This window comes from Bombus pascuorum, chromosome 11 (genome assembly GCF_905332965.1).
Source record: "Bombus pascuorum chromosome 11, iyBomPasc1.1, whole genome shotgun sequence".
NCBI lineage: Eukaryota > Metazoa > Arthropoda > Insecta > Hymenoptera > Apidae > Bombus > Bombus pascuorum.
The window spans coordinates 12,128,204-12,145,095 of NC_083498.1; the positions used below are offsets into that span (position 1 = coordinate 12,128,204).

Sequence of the window (16,892 nt, forward strand, 5' to 3'; positions counted from 1 at the left end):
AATTAATTCTCCAATTCTCACGCGGTATAACGCTGGCTTTAAAATTATAAGTTTCCTACCAAGAGAAATATTCAGAGAGTGTCGTTTTCCGGGCGGACGAAATTCTTTTCCGACGGAGGAAGGAGATGCAAACTAAACTTGAACTCTCGAGGACTATGCGGTTCGTGCACGCACATATTCCAAAGGCACGTACAATGCGTAGCTGCGTTGCAGCTTGCCTGCCCTTGGTGCGATTCTCGAGTCAACAATGATGCGCCTGTGGCTGGCTCCGCCCATGTAAAATGAAAAATCGTCGAGATTAGTGTGTGACGAGAGTTATTTATATTACGAGAGAAGTCTGGCCCCGTTTGAACGAAAAAGTCTGAAGGCGTTCTTTCATGGACGTTGACCTAACGGGTTAATCGGGGAGCATCGATCGATCACCGAGCAATAAGAGCCTGATTGGTAATTGCTCGTCGATAGCAAACACCACCTACCTCTCTTTATTCGCCTTTCTTTAATAAGAAACACCGAGAACATGGTATATTCGTAATTATACTTTAGCTTATATTTTAACACTGCTATATAGAAACTTAAGTCGATTTTGCGCGTGAAATTTAACATTTACTCTCTCTTACTAAAAAAGGAAAAAAATTAGCAACTAACTGTTTTAGATAACTTTCCGTAGCGATTTAAAGAGCAACTGTCTTTCTGTCCTCTGATCACGAACCCCTCACCTCGCTCAATTCCATCTGTTGGATTGTTCTGTTTGTGGAACGATCTTAAAGTATGAGATCAACGAACAATTTAACGTTTCCGAAATAAACTTCCATGGAGGAACGATTCGATCGGAGATCAAACGTTTCTAGTATTCGTCTTAATAAATACGCGAATGAAGTATCTGCTCTCCCTACCCTTCCCTTTCTGCCGTTCGATGCATTTGTCATGCAGTTGCCATCGCTCGGTAGGCGTTCGCTTTCATCGATTATGCATTCGAATTTATATTTATGAAGCGTAGTAGCTTCTCGTATCGGCGTTCTAATAATGGATGCTGCTATAAACCTCTCGTCAGGGTCGGCCGTTGCATGTCGACGTACGCTGCCTACTCTCCGTATCGAGCCACGCGTTGTCTCAGCTTCGCAGATTTTTCCCTCCATGTTGTCGTGCGTTTTGCGGATCCTCCATCGGCGGACCGTCCAACAAACGCTGTTTCCCCACGTGGCCGGATGTTTACGCGCGCCTCGATTCCTCGAGGGACAGAAGGAAAGGAGAGAAACGTTTCTCGAGCAGGAGGATGTCGACGAGATCCACGCAACGATCGAACCGGCATCGTTCCTTTCGAATCGAATAAAACGATCTTTGCGTGGAAATCGGATCATCTAGCTGATCCTTGATATTCGTTGAGTGAATTTAATTTATTTCCAATAGAGGAACGAAATCTACGGAACGAGGAAAGATTAGGAATTGGGCGAATTTTATCTGCTGGTCGACGTTCCAGGTTAACGCTAGGACTACCAAAGTGGTCAAAATTTGCAATTCTTTTATAGAAAGTATTTGATACTCGATACCACGATACTCTAAGAGTTAATCGTTATTCGTGGCGATCGCCGTGAGCGTTGACACGCTAGGCGAACGGAAGCTGACCAAGTGGAGGCGAGTGACCATTCTACAACGGTGTTGGATCCCTTCGTCGCCGAATAAATTTGCCGGCGAAACCGAAAGTATCGGAGGAGAAAGGCACGCTCTCATGCAAGAAACAGCCCCGACGGGAGGTCAGGAGAGACCAGACGAGTTTTTCGCGCGTTCCGCCAAGAATCGCTCGTAGGTTCTTTCTTCGTGGGAAGAAGCTGACTTCTGGAAGCGACCGGTGGAAAAATGGCTCGATGTTATAGAATGTTTGCCAGACTCTCTCGTTCGTTTCTACTTCCCTTCTGGCGAGTTGCTTTTCGCCAGATTCATTTTCGAGTCAGAAATGACAGAAAAATAGTACTTTTCCTTTTATCAAAGTACGTGGAATTTGCATCTACTTTATCGAATTATGAAAGCGAAAATATATCTACGTTCAACTACAAAAGTGTAAGACAACAATGCGGCAAGATCCAGCGTGAAAGGGTTAGAGGATGATCGAAGAGCGTGTTCACCGACAAAAGCCGACTCTTTCTCCGGTTTCTCTGCGAACGCTGGACCGATACGCCAAGAGAGCCAGTTCGAAGTCGTTGGTTCGAGGCAGTCTGTTGTATATTTCATGAACGGTGAGTTTCCATCCTCGTCGGTGTATCGGGAGAGAAGGACAAACTGGAGCGCGTCGCTGACGTGGTACGAACCACGCACGATCCCATCGTCGCACCGTTTTATTATACGTAACGCTCGCGTCTGCGGAAAATTGCGTTTTTTCACATAAGCTTTACGCCACGCGATAGGGGTGATTACGCCGCATCTCGTGTTTACGAACGCTACGAACCTTCTGCTACCTTTGCAACCTTCTACCCTTTCCTTCGCCTCGGCATCGTCTTTTTTTAAATTCCCTTTAAAGAATTTTGTTAGCAAGTTTTCTGTATTTCGTAATAAAAGTTCAGTTCCGAGCGACGTCCTCCCACCCGAATAATTATACAAATTAAATTACCGTATAATCGCCGTTCCAAGTTTCGGTTTTCACGACAAAAATCGATATGGAAAAGTCACGGTTTTCGAATGCCACGGTTTCCAGCACAAAAGGGTTCGCAGCGACCCGACTTGCACCCTTTGCCTCTCTTCTCGTCGGATAGATTCCATTTGCCTCTCTCGATGTCACCCTATCGTTCTCCAAGCCTGTTTACCTGTCTCCTCTTCGGCTGGCTGAGTCGACCCACACACGATCCGCGCTTCAAGGTTCCGCTCGCGGATCACTTGGCAGACGGTGCGAACGCGCGCGCACACACGTGTGTCGTCCCCTCTTTTACTCTCTTCTTCTCCCGTTTGCTCCGCGTCGATTGCACACTGCACCATTGCACCGCGGGGCCATTGGCCTCTCTCCGCTCGGTATCGTCACGCGTGCTCGCTCGTTTCTCGGCGACACACAGCTCCAAGCCGAAAAGCAACGTGCTGCGAGAGCGCGCTTTTTTCTGCACCTCTCTCCTCCGCGATTTATCGCGAGGCCATGCTCGTACCTCGTACCTCGTATCGACTCCGCATGCTCGCATGCTCGCCTGCGTCACGCGCCAAACGAGGACGGGTCACCGTGTCGCGAGCCGATTTTTCCTAAGTGTATGTTCGTACGATCGGTTGGAATTGTGGCTTTCGCGCGAATATCGAAGAGATAAGAATTGGTCCTTTCGAGCAGCTACCCACGTTCGAGCCACCTTGGGATCAAAGTTTTATTTTTTGCTGCATTTCGTACGAGCGACGCGGCAATTATTCGAAGAACGTAGAATCTCTGACGGACTTTTATTCGAATTTCCGATGCTGCGTGATCTTTCCCGACTCCGTGTAAAAGATACAAATGTCGTGTCCATTTCAAGACTTTAAGGTTCTCCGTGTGTTATTCGGCGAGCCTACTCTCTGCGAGGCTTTTTATAAAATTACTCAAATTCGTAAAGGTGCATGAATTTCTACGGTTCTACGCGAAGAATTCGAGCATTATGCGTAGCATTGCTTCTCCGCTACAAAATTTTTCATTAGATTGCTACATTCATTGGATTACTCTCCGTCAAAATACACAAGTATCATGTCCACTCGCATAGCACTGCTTACGGCGTCTCTTCTAAAATATTTTCCATGGAATTCCTCGAATTCGTCGAATTATATGAATTTCCAGGAATCATACATCTCCAGGGAAAATACAAATATTCTGTCCCATTGCAAAGCTTTCACGATTCTCCTACGAGCAAGCGCGCCGATTAATTGCTGCGTAGTTTCTCCGTTAATCAATCTTCCATCACGTAGCTTGTAACGGTGTCCCCGGAATGAAGCCGCCGCTAATGGAGTCGAAACTCTGCCTAGACCATCGAGCCTCCAAATTTAGCGAAAGCGAGGAAGCAGGGTGCCCCGTAGGCGATTAATTAATTTCTATCTGCTCCGATCTTGGTCTGTCCGAATCGCGAGATTCTCGTTTCCTGTGCGCGCTATCGGCCTACCATAAATAACGCGAACGCAGAAATAAACGCGGTATCGGGCCAGTCTCGCTCGTCTCTCGATTATGCATTAGCTTGTACACGCGCTCAAGCTTCTCTCTCGCCTGTATCTCTATCTTTGCTGCGTCTGACTAGTATCGTCGGTCTGTCCACTATCTACTTACTGCCGCTGGCTCTTTCTCGGTACACGCGGGAGAGGGCTGAATTCGTAGGAGGATCGACGTCAATGGAGATCGCTGTTTCGAATGTTCTACACGGAATCCTTTTATCACCAGTCCGCGTGCCCGCCCTGAAAGAAACTACTGTGCACGTGCGTCAATGGTCGCGTTCCAGCGTACGGTTTTATCAGCGATAGCAATATCAGCCCCTTGCTTTTTCTTCGTCGCTTTCTTCCTACATTTTTACTAGATCATAAGGAACGTTGCATTCTATTTTTATTCGCGAGTAGTTTTTAGGAAAACTTGGGATTTCCTTCTAATGTGAAAATTAAAACGTTTAGAAATTATCGAAGGATTAACTTCCGTCTGCCACAGGTCCCTAGTAATCGTCACGAGCATAGAATGTGTTTTACTTTACAGCGATGAGACGTAAGATTCTTTATAGAGTATAATAACGATCAACGAATTCGGTTCGACACTTGCTGTCATTTTCATGCGTGTACTCCGATTTCAAGTCACTGATGCTAATTTTACGTTTACTGTTTTTCTGCTATGTAAATATCGTATAACTACGTGTTTCCTGTTCCCCACTGCAATATGTCGCAATAACTACGCGTTTCCTGTTTTCCAACATAATATAGCAATTTCAATATTGGATGGTAATATACACAGCAAAGTAAACGAGCGTTTCGCTTTTTCAATTTTCTTTGTTCTGTTTTCTAGGTGTCCCGCGTTCGTGAAAATAACTCTTACACGATCCAAGGAATTCGAAAATTACGATTCTCTTGCTCAACCGTCGATATATTACGCGCGTTAATCCGTGTCAGCGATCATCCTTAATCCAAGGTGTAATCAGCAGCGTATCCAAATGCAGCGCGACGCGAAGGACGAGGCGTGAAATCGCCTCGTTTCTCGAGGTGTTCCCGGTCAATCGTGGATCGTTAAAAGAGATCGGCTAACGTTACGGTGCGTATATTTCCGAGCGACCCAGTTGCATAGCGAATGCAGCAGCAACCGCTCGTAGGCTGTAGCCTAGCGTTGGGACTGATACAGCGTCGATGCTCGTCGATGTCAAATTACGAATTTTCCGATTCTATATCCTATTGTAATTATCCACTTCGATTTTCCCAATTTCCACTACTCCACTCTATCTTTGTTTCTTTTTTAATGTTCCATTTTTTGAAACGAGGAATCGGTCGAGAGAGAAAGAGAGAGAGAGAGAGAGAGAGAGAGAGAAAGAGAGAGCTCGAGAAACCAATGTGCTGTTTATTACTTCGTTAAAAGATAAGCGGCATTTTAAAACGATAAAAGACTTTGTATTTGCGCGTGTAGGTTCGCTCGTTAACACGCAGTTGCGTTTGTAGGAAATAATTTATGAAAACATATTCTTAGTCGCGTACTTGCATAAATAATATAGCCAACGTAAAGTAAACGATAGAAATGTATATCAATGTAAACTAAATATACGTTTAATTCGTATGGAGAGGGTTGAGTATCAAATTGTTCGAACGTAATCGATACGTATTGTATCAGTTCTATCGCTAGTTTCATCACGCGCGGGTACCGTTGTCGTCGCGACACGTACCAAGCTTTCTCCGTTTCTTCTTCATGCGAGCAGTTCGTTTCCCGATTAAAACGAACGGTCTGTGCGCCTTGTCCAAGTCTTTTCAACGTGCCTTATCTCTGCCGGTTCGATGGATCGGAGAGCAGCCTCGAAATTAAGGCATTTTTGTCCCGATAACGAGACGATCGTTAACGGTGAGCCACGACTGGGACGCGTTTTAAATTGCTCGGACGTTTTACAGACAGGTTTGCCTCTCTTTGCTAACGGGGACCGGTTTTCTAAGCCGATAGTGCGCAACAAAAAGACACGATTAATGGCGGATCACTGGCAGTATCGATGGCATTCGGAATCCTCCGTTGTGCTCTGGCCTGGATTGGAACCTCGCGTGACGGTTCTTACTTAGCTGTTTGGAAAATAATTGACTTACGACTCGAAACGGTAACTCTGTTGTATGCGATTAATACCAGAACTGTCAACGACTACGGTATAAGGCTTGTAAAAGATATACTATCGTTGGCGAGTATATTCTTGAAATATTGAAAATCATTGGAACTATGCAAAATATAGTTCTCTTCCAAGTAACGTTTTTGATTTTAATTCGCATTAGGTAATACAACATTTTAATTTTAAAAGAATAATTTTAACTAACAGGAATTCGACGAGGGGAATGATTAATCAGCGCGAATAAAATATGAACATGTTCAAAATAATAAACGAAAATTGTCTTCCGGAGACGTCCAAATTACGCGACTCGAAGCATCAACGTTGGATCAGGTTTGGAGAGGATACGAACGTCGATGGTTGCGAACGAACATAAAGCGAAGAAACAAGGAAAACTTATGAAATTTCCAATTTTCCGATTTCCGATTTCCTTGAGAAGTTTCGAGCGAATCGATCCTATATTAACAACGATTATGAGAATGCTCGTATTCAGGGAAATTAATTCCGAAGATGGTACGAAATATTTTCGCCGCGTCGAAGGGCCCAGGCAACTTTTAATTACGCGGTGTTCTTCGCGAATGGAGGGAAAACGAGAGTCTACCGTGAAGCCGCTGTCAGCCGAGGGGAAGACAGAAAAAAATACAGGATCGTAAAGCATCCGTGCAATAAAGCTGCCTGCAACAACGGGCAGGCAACATATTTTAAGAAATTAATTTGTCGAAGGACAAATTGCCTGGTTTCACACCGACGTGGACGCGCGATACCAGCGACGCGAAAAAGAGACAAGCGAAAAGAGAGGGGAGAAAGTTTAACCTCGGTCGGTCTCTCTTTTTCTTCTCGTCTCTCGCTCGTCGGCCCGCGGAAGGGTAGAAATCTCGCGGGTCCTGTAGAAGAGGGACGAAGCAGCGGGGCCACGCGGAAACTTCGTTTCGGCTAATTTACGCGCTCGTAAATCTCGCGGCGCCGCGTTGCGCGGCGTGTAGCTGCCCGAGGAAAATAATAACGAGCCGCGATTTGTAAAAAGAGGACCGCCGCTTGATCGATGCAAAGGGGACCAACTTTCTCGAGCCTTCGGAAGGAGGGGAACTCTGAGACCGATCGTTCTTTTCTTAATTTATTATGAACCAAGCAGAAAAAACATCGAACAAGCAAAAGTTGCACAAACGCAACGTTATTGCGAAACGCGAAGTAATTCGCGTGTTGCTCCATCGAGGTATAAAAAGTATATGTTAAACGCGAACAAGAGTTTTACGATAGGAAGAGCGATTTTTATAGATTAGCCGTAAGAATATAGATAAGACCTTGAAACCCCTGACGAGTCTTTGTCGCGATTAGAACGCTGGAAATAGAATTCGTAAGTTATCGCATTATCATTCCATGAAACGCACGCGTTATACGCCCGACGCGATTTACTTTGTACGTCCCTAAACAACCATTTTCTCCCTTTCGTTGGCAATGCTGTCTGTCGGATGAGAGAGCGTGTTTCGTAATTTATTATTTAGAAATTATACATTCTCCTTAAAGTAGAGGGGCGTATCCGTAGAAAAGAATAGGCAGACGAGTTCGAATCGTACTTTGAGAGTGCGACCCTCTAGCGATCCTCTGAGAAGATCTTCCTTTTCCCACGATTCTATTAAACTTTGACGAGCAATTAAAACACCGTGAACACACTCGTTCTTTGGCATACTCTTATCGTCTTTTGGAATACTTATCTGCACGAGGAACCAAAGATACGATATTTCGTATTGACGAGTAAACGAGAGGGAGGGAGGGAGCATTTGCACCCCTGATTTTTTGAAGGGTGAAGAATAACAGGCACGGTGGTTCCCTTCCCTGCTATCTCCCCAGCTCTCGTGCGTTCGTTGCAATTAAAATGTAAATTCTTCGCTATTCGCGGGGATATCAGATCCCGAACAAAACATCGTGTTTCATCGACGGGATATGGAGCGGCGGGGATGGCAAGTGGAACAAATATTTGTTCCTCAGACCGCTGAAAGGATACCGGTGTCGACGGAATAATTATTTGTGTAATGTCGAGATACAGCGATATTGAGGGACACGAGGGGCAGAGGGCGCGATTCTTGTACGCGAGCTTCGATTCTTCCGCCACGGCGGACGAAGAAGTTAATCTCGGTGCTGCGTGGAAACGAGCTGCCAAGGGAGAAGTGGAAGAAAAAGAGGGTTACACGCGAGAGCGTTTAGCCATCTCGCGATTGATTTATCGTCGCGCTCGTGCAATTCGAGCGCGTCGAACGGAGACCAAAGAAACCAGCCAGCTCGACCGTAGAATGTTTCTTCCCTTTTATTTCAACGGTATTTATATACCGTGTCTTTGAAATGTTTCGCACGAGATCGGTGCAACGGTGGGCGTATAAACGAACTCGGCTTGTATTTCTACGGTCTCTTCTGGCATTGCGCTAGACTTTATATATCTATTACGGATACAATCGGAGAAGAAGAGTTTAAACAGAGATTCGTTTCGTGTTTTGGATATCGGGAGGAGCGCCAAGTTATTTTATATATTTTTGAACGACTGTTCACCAATCACGGTGAACAACCACCAGTTTCCGTACGAAGACTTTTATATATCTCGTATTCTGTAATTGTTCTGGAATTTGAAATCCTCGCGCGTTTAAATTTCCAAAAAACGTCTAATATTTTTGCGCGAGATTGTCGAGATTCGTAGGAAAAATATTTCGAGATTAACAAAGTTGGAGACACCCCGTAGAGGGTTGTGTCAAAAGCTGTTCGACTCGTGGAAAGAAACGGAGACGCGCGTTATTTATGCCTTTCTGCCTTTATGGATATGGAACGACAGACCCTCGCTCCACCGTCCTCTCGTTTTTGCTTTTCTTCGCCGCGTGTCGTCTCCGCTTTCTTGGCTCCCCTCGTCGAATCGCACGCCCGAGGGAAAGACGCGCGTCTTCCTCGCCCGGCAAATGTCTAATCGGCGACTAGCGTTTCGCGCTCAGCCGACTTCCTTCGGGACTCACGGTCCCATAGATACGTCCCCGGATTTTCACGGGAAGAAGAAAATGAAAGAAACGCCGGATAAAAGTGGCACGATACTTCTCCTTGCTCGTTCGAGCGAATAGCCTTTTGCTCCTCCACGAGATTCCATTTCGTTGCAGATGGAAACATCTTCGTAGGAGTCGTAACGTCTCGTCGCTTGACATTAGTCTGATTAATGGAAATGTACTGTATGCGCAGAGATGGCAAGTAAATATATACGTAGTTATAACACAAATTAAAGAAGTTACAGGATGTATGTAGATTCGTATCTTGCTTTAAACGATTTTTCTCGGAAACAAACGTAATAAACGATCAACGTTTCCTTTTGCTAATTTTAATAATAACCGTTTTCGCCGTTACCGCCAACTATTATCGATCGTGGAATTCTTTTTGCTTATTTTCGATCATCCTGGTTTATTCGATCCAATTTTCCATGTATATTTATTTCAGAGCTAATTACAAAAAGTAAATTACACGTACGAATATTCTGTTACGTACCGAAGTCTGACGAATATTCCGATATCCGTACCTCGAAGTGCTGCAAAATTCTTAGGCCAATAAAACGTAGTGTTTGGACACTGTCATAGTGAATGTGAAAAGGACTAAACCGAAGAGTCCGCTTTCAAATTTAAAACATACCTGCGTATCACCGAAAACGCAGCCATAAATCGTCGTTCGTTCCTTTCTAGCGTGTAGAGAAGACGCTGAAGAAGGAAGAGAGAGGGTCAGAGTCGGTGATAAAGAGTCCGTGACGAGCGTGATCGTCGATGCCGCGCGTAAACACGCGAACGTGCGTAACGCACGCTCTCTCTCGTAGCCAGCGGCTTTATGTGGCACAAGGATGCAACTCGTCTGGGTCATTACTGTATCGCGTTCCTTCCATCGTGTTCTCTTCTCCTCTCTCTCTCTCTCTCTTTCTCTTTTTTCTCGCCTGTACACGCTCGATCGCTCTTTGGCCCGGTCGTGCGATGCATACCTAATATGTAATCGCGACGACCGAATGGAGAGGGTGGTGTGTGCGCGCACATTGCAATTTCGTGGAAAAGTTCGATCCATTGCAAGTCGACGAGAGATTTGTGCTAGAAACGTGTTCCCTGGACCGAGTTTAACGAATCGTCCGTATCTCGGATATCGCATAGCGGTTTTCAAGTTACGGCAATGGCCAAGTATTTTAACGTTTATGAACTCGAGGTACGTTTGAGAAAACCAACTAATTGGAATTGCAAATAGCGCGCCTTGTATTATTATTTACGATTAGTAGACATAGTCCTTGTCGAGAAAAGTAGAATTTTATGTAGGAGTCTACTTGATCCTGTTATTTCTACTGCCTCGGAATTTTTACGTGCCAATCTCGCTTTACTCTTAACAAACATCGATTCGCAGAGATCGCAGTTGTTAATCGGATTTCATAAAACGTACCCTCCAATTCCATTCTTAATCCGCGAGCACGTCAGAACCCCTTTCTCGTTTTCCACGTCATCCCATAAACGCATTATCGTTCTACGACCGTTTTTTCTCCAACCCCTTTTCCGACATCGCCTACATCGAACGAATTTTCGAAGGTAAACAAGATACTTCGAGGAAGACGCGAAAACAGCGTGGACGCTTCCGTGGCACGTTAGGCGAAGGTCATCGGAGGCGTACGCTCGAGCGAGCGACGATAGTCGGAGCGGAGCCGCGTGATAACGGGAACGAGTCGCGCGGGAGAGTACGCGCTCGACGACTCGTTTGCCCGGAGAAACGAGGTGCACAATGGGTTTCATTGTGCGCCCAGCGAGCAAACAAGACAGCCTTGTGATAGCGCCACGAAGCAGCAACACGCGTCACTGGAAGCATAGCAACGTAGACCCCCGTCGATCGTAAAAGAATCGAGGCGAACGTTTCGTCTGCCACGTGAATTCATCGATCTGCTTCATTTTTTTTTTTTGTTTTTTGAAAATTCGTTAGAAAATTTTTGAGAAAGCGAAGCTGCTGCAAATTTTAACGATCGACGGAAAGTCTACGATCTTTTCGCGGCTGAATATACATTTGGACAATTTATAAGAAAAATTGGAAATGATATTTTCTGAGAGAAGATTTCGTTTTATCGATCGCCGGTCTCCAGATCCCCAGGAATAAAGAAATTGATAGAGAGGACAGGTAGAAAATAGCAAAATACAAGTAGCGTGTTTCTTCGAAATTACGTCGATGCCGTCGTTTGACGTCCGAGATATTTTTCGCTATTTTCAACTCCATGAATCACCAAGATCTACTTTAGAGAACCATTATCGTTCCCACTGGTATCCACCCCTGTGCCATCATTTATACTTCCAACGTCTCTGGCGAAGAATCACCATTTCTGAATCGTAAAAACGAAGAGAAACAAAAAGTTGCCAATCTTTTTCCCATACATTATACAGTATGTTTCTTGGTCGGTTGATCGACGACGAGCGTTGTCTTTTCTACGAATCGTTAACGATTCCACGAGACGAGAAGGCGACGAAGAATCGTCTAGACGAGAGTATCAGCGAACGTAGAGACGAGCGATTCGAGAAAGAGAAAGTTGAAACGATAACGCGAAAAAGAGCGAAGACAGGAAAGGAAGAAAATACACGCAAAACGTTTCAGTCGAGTTCTCGAAGGACCACGCACCGTCGCGTCGCGTCTTTTCTCTCTTCTCTGGTTTCTTTTCCACCAAGCGAACGAAACGAAGGAGAGCAATAAATCTTGCAATAATCGCGACTCGCGTTCCTCGTGTCCCTCGTTCCTCTTTCTCTCCTCCTCGACCTCGTCGCCGTTGCCGCCGCCGCCACCGCCGCCGCCTCGTCCGCCAGCTAGGCTGACTCTCTCGTTGCGGCAATGAACCGAGTCAACTGCTCGAAACACCCCCGCAATTGCGCGCACGACGATCGCGTTAATTCGCTGCGTCGACTCGCCTCGAGACGACCTTTGAGCGGAGAAAAAATATCAGTCTCTCCAGTTGTTCGATGCAGGCTTTTACAAGCCTAAAACATTCCTACAGCTTTTCCTCCTTCGACGATCAAACCTTTGCGAGAGTAATGAGAAAATGGTAGACCGAGGGAATTTTTAGCAGATTGCCGAGTCAATTTTCTGGGTAGAATTTTTCCGATCGAGATGTATCGAAACGCAGGATACCGTTAGAAATTGTTATACTCTATGTACAGTGCCGCTCACAAGTCTAGAACAGTCACGAAAACTTAAGTAAATTTAACTAAAACGAGAAGGTAATTAATAATAGCGATTTTAAATTTTGATCAGATAATTATGCATATAAGGTCGCAATCCGTGACCAATTAACGAATCACCGCTATTACCGCTATTTACCGAAAGGACCACTTTTTTGTCTGACCATCGGTCTGATTCCCCTCGCATTAACTGAATCAACACGCGTCACTCAAGAACTTTAAAAAATCGTCCTTCGCCGAACACTTGACCCTGCGCGTCTACTCATCGTCTTCGAATATGCATATATTCCTGGTAAAAACCTTGGACACACAGCCTGGAAATAGCCGACGATGGTCTCGTTCAAGCGATCGAAGAGAAAGGACTTGGAAGGCAGGCGCTGAGCAATTCTCGATGAAACGCGAAGCGTAACACTCGAGGCTCGCGGTTTTAATTTATGCCTAGAAGCCTCCATTCATCCGGCGTAATTGCGAGTTGGTGGTGGATCGTTGGCTTGCGTTCGATAGGCACGATTCGATCGACTACGAACGGGCATTTGCACGCCGGTGTGTTTGCACAGCTAGACCAACACGTTTCAGTCTTTGCACGAGCCGTTCTCTCTTTCTTTCTTTCCTTGTCTTTTGGTTTAGCTTAGAGAGGAAAGGGCAGCGAGAGAACGGACGAGGCTCTCGAGTGTGTACTCGACGAGACGCGTGAAGTGCATATTCCGTCGGCCGGCTGTCCATGGCGAGTCTCGAAGCATCGATCGTTAAACCTGCCGCTTCTCACCTAGTCGGGTAGCTTTCCTTCCAGAAAATACCGCGTCAGTCGCGGTCTTCAGGCCGTAGCGTAAGGTCTTCTCGAGTACGGCTCTTCGATTTATTTGCGCGGCACTGTTTGGAGAACGCACAGGATAATACGAAAGTAATGCAACGAGAGATAAAAGATCGTTGTAAAAATCTAAGGAGATGTAACGTTTCGAGGTACGTATTTAAAAAATAAATAAAGTCGCGGCATCTTTTTCTTGTCGTTGCTCTTGTCGTTGTAATTGCAGAACGAAGAGTTCGAATCCTTTTCGACGATACTGTCTTTCAATTTCTTTGGAAAAATAGATGTTAGGAAATAGTCAAGTATCGCGCGACGAGGGATGCTGAAATAGACCCTGAGATCATGCGAGAACCTCGTTCGATGAAGCGTGGAATTTGACGCGTTGTAACCTGTAATCTGGACCAATTAAAATTCCCGTCCACCGGAATGCCAGGAATCATTAAATAAACGACGAAACATCGCGTGTTCTCTTTTTCGATGCTGCTGTCCGTGTTCCACTCGTCGATATAATATCGATCATCGTCGTGAATGAAGCAAACCCCAAAGCTCCTTGTCCTATCACGGACGAGGTAACAATTGGTAATAACTTTAGAAATATTCTAATTCTTTTACATTTCGTAAAATCGTAGAAAACGGTCGTGAACCTGGAATCTGGTTTGAAACAAATTGCGAATGAAATATTATATTAATCCAACGTTGCCTCTTAGCAGGTACTTTTCATTTGCTTTTCATTTAATCGGAAAATCCAATTTCTTTCTCGTACGAAGCATTATCTTCGTCCGAAGCGCAAAAAAAGAGAGAGAGGAGAGAGTCTGGTGGAAAGGAACGGTTAATCTCGCGCAGTGGAGCTAATTTCATTCGCGGCGGACGCATCACGGCTAAAGGCGCGTTTCTGTCGGTCGAAAATTCGCGCAGCTAGCGCTCGTGTCGCTGATTACGGCCATTCAGCGAGAGAGAAGGAGAGAGGAGAGGAGAGGAGATGGCGCGAGAGGGACAAGCTTCTCACGTTTGTGTCGTAGTCGAGAGAGGCGAACAGAGAGACGAGCAACGAGCTGGATCCCCTCGTTGCCCGTTATTGCCTAGTGAATTTAGCATCGTGGCTTGGTACCATGGCTATTTTTGCCCGCTTGGCACTTAGTCAGATCCGCTCCTCCCTTTTCCTCGCCGAACCCCTGTCAGGGTAGACGCACTCTCTCTTTCTCTCTTAGTTTCACCGGTCGCGATGCTGTTCTCCGCTCGAACGTCTTCCAGCGGCGAGGAAACGCTCGAATTCCGCGGGAAACCGGCGCCTTAACACTCCCGAGCGCGAACGACGCGTGTGGTCCACGTACGGGGACCCGGATCGCCGAGGAAGCTTCTTCTTTTGGCGCTCGTCGAGAAACGCGCGCTGCTTTATCGTGTAATTCTTTGTTTGAGAAATTAAGGCTCCGTACACGTGCGGATACGTGTATTAGATACGCGTATGAGATATACGCGTCTAGGACTTAAATACAAATACTCGCAAGGTAGATAACCTGATACGGTGCCTAAGGTGGCAATCGTTTCTCTCTTAGTTGAACGTTGTTCCGTACTCGAGAAACACACGTTGTTTAATGAAAATCTTCTTTGGAAAAATGGATAACATCGGAGCTTTATACTTGCGACTTGCTATATACTCTTCGTATCATCGAGGCTTCGCCTTCGATGTTTTTTCCAATTTCCAAGCTAACGTTAGGTAGATGTCGTGAGATTTGAACGGAGGTGTGTATCGTCGATGTACATTGTACTTGTGGAATCGCTTTAATTCTCCTCGCGAGATGCTCTGGATGCTCCTATCTAGTGAAAAGGAAAAAACGTTCCGTGACTGGCGTGTAGAAAAAGGGAACACCAAAGAAGCTACCGTAGATCGAGATCCACGGAGGTGAACCGGGTCATTGCTGTACGTTTTACGAGCACACCAGTTGGGGAACTTTATTGCCCCCCTCCTTATCGTCCGATTAACGTTACGACAAAATGTTTATTGTTCGACCGTTTGGCAAGTGTCACAGGGTTATCGCTTCGAGTGTCAAAGTAAATGCTCGATCGGTTGGTTACGAACTAGAAAGGTCTCGTTTCTCACATCCTGTGTTCTCTACGTTGACTGTCTTCTCGTATCGCAAGATCCTCGGCAAACGCCGTAAGTTTTCTTTGAGCTTTCTCTCACTGTCGGGTTAGCGAATATAAAATATCGCTTATACAAAGCTTAAATTTGAGAAACGAATAATAACAACCTATTACGTTTTATTCGATCAATTATTATCGCGCTATCGTGTTGAAGAAGAAATTTGCCAGAAACTACACACACTGAATTAAAGAGTAATGGCTTTTAGCCGCCGTGTGGTAATCAGAACATTAATTTTTATCGAAATAGTAATTTTCTTAAACGTAAACCCAGCGGAGAGGCAGCACGGATATACAGGGTGCGCCGTTAGAATTCGGACAGAATTCAATTTGTAGTTCCCACCATATTAGAATTCAGATGTTTGTGCTGATTGACTCTGAAGTTAGTTAAATATGTCAATAAGTCTTCTATAACCTCAAAATGACAGAACTCGTTAAGCAAAACCCGGAATACGATAGAAGAGCGGCGATTATAGAAAGTCTTCGCGCCGGGTGGATGCCAAAGTGAATCGGAGGAACGACCGTTGGCTGGCCCACAATCTCGAAGATGTTCCTGTTGTGGGCAAAACCAAATTTCCAGCAAGTGTTCACGTTTTGAGCGTTGTCTCAAGTGAGGGCGACGTCATGCCTCCGCACTTCTTCCAAAAAGGCGAAAGAATCACAAAGGAGGTTTATTTGGAGGTCCTGAAGACAGTAATAAAGCCGTGGATGGAAATTACGGCTTCTGGAAGGCCGTATTTATTTCAACAAGATGGCGCACCTGCTCACACAAGTCATCTTGTTCAAAATTGGCTCTCTGACAATGTGGACATGTTTTGGTCGAAAGATTTCTGGCCTCCTAACAGTCCCGACCTAAACCCATTGGACTATTACGTGTGGGGCGTTATCGAGAGACAAACTAATAAATGCAGGCACCCCAACGTCAACTCCCTACGAGCTGCTATCGAGTCAGAATTCGCGACAATTAAACGCGACCAGTTGAAGTCAGCGTGCTCGCGCTTTAGAGCAAGAATAGAGCAGGTCATAGAGGCAGAGGGTGGTTACATAGAATAAAAGTTCTCAGCAAGGACCCTTTAAATGAGATATAACAACATTTTCATGTGTTTTTGTGTATTGACTTAAATAAACAACTTTCTGCACAAAACTTCTTTTGTCCGGATTCTAACGGCGCACCCTGTATACGGTGAAAATTCTATCCACGAACAACCACGCCCAGGATTAACGAGCATCGACGCGATTCTTTCTTCTTGGAGTCTCTTCAGAGGGTCGATCGACGACTTTCATCCTATACTCCAACATCTTCATTCCGCCTAGGGGACTCTCGAGGTTTTTCCTTAGTTCGAAACGCGTGGCATCAGGGCCATTTTCCCTCTAATTTCTGACAAAGCGACGCCGGATGCTTCCCTCGGTTTTCAAGGTTCTCAGGATTTGACGGTATCATCCGTCCAATTAACGTGGCTCTTCTCCTGGTCCTTCCACGGTTTCCGAGCCACTCGGACG

The 16,892-nt window shown here is 45.5% G+C and overlaps 1 protein-coding gene and 1 long non-coding RNA gene across 5 annotated transcripts in view; both read left to right on the forward strand.

The window, feature by feature from the left end:
* Window positions 1-16,892, forward strand: part of LOC132912234 (headcase protein) — a 176,084-nt gene that overhangs the window by 87,995 nt on the left and 71,197 nt on the right. The gene's annotated exons all lie outside the window — the stretch shown is intronic.
* Window positions 1,974-6,392, forward strand: LOC132912365 (uncharacterized). The gene is made up of 2 exons (XR_009659197.1): window positions 1,974-5,441; window positions 5,482-6,392. It is a non-coding gene; the product is annotated as an uncharacterized LOC132912365 (long non-coding RNA).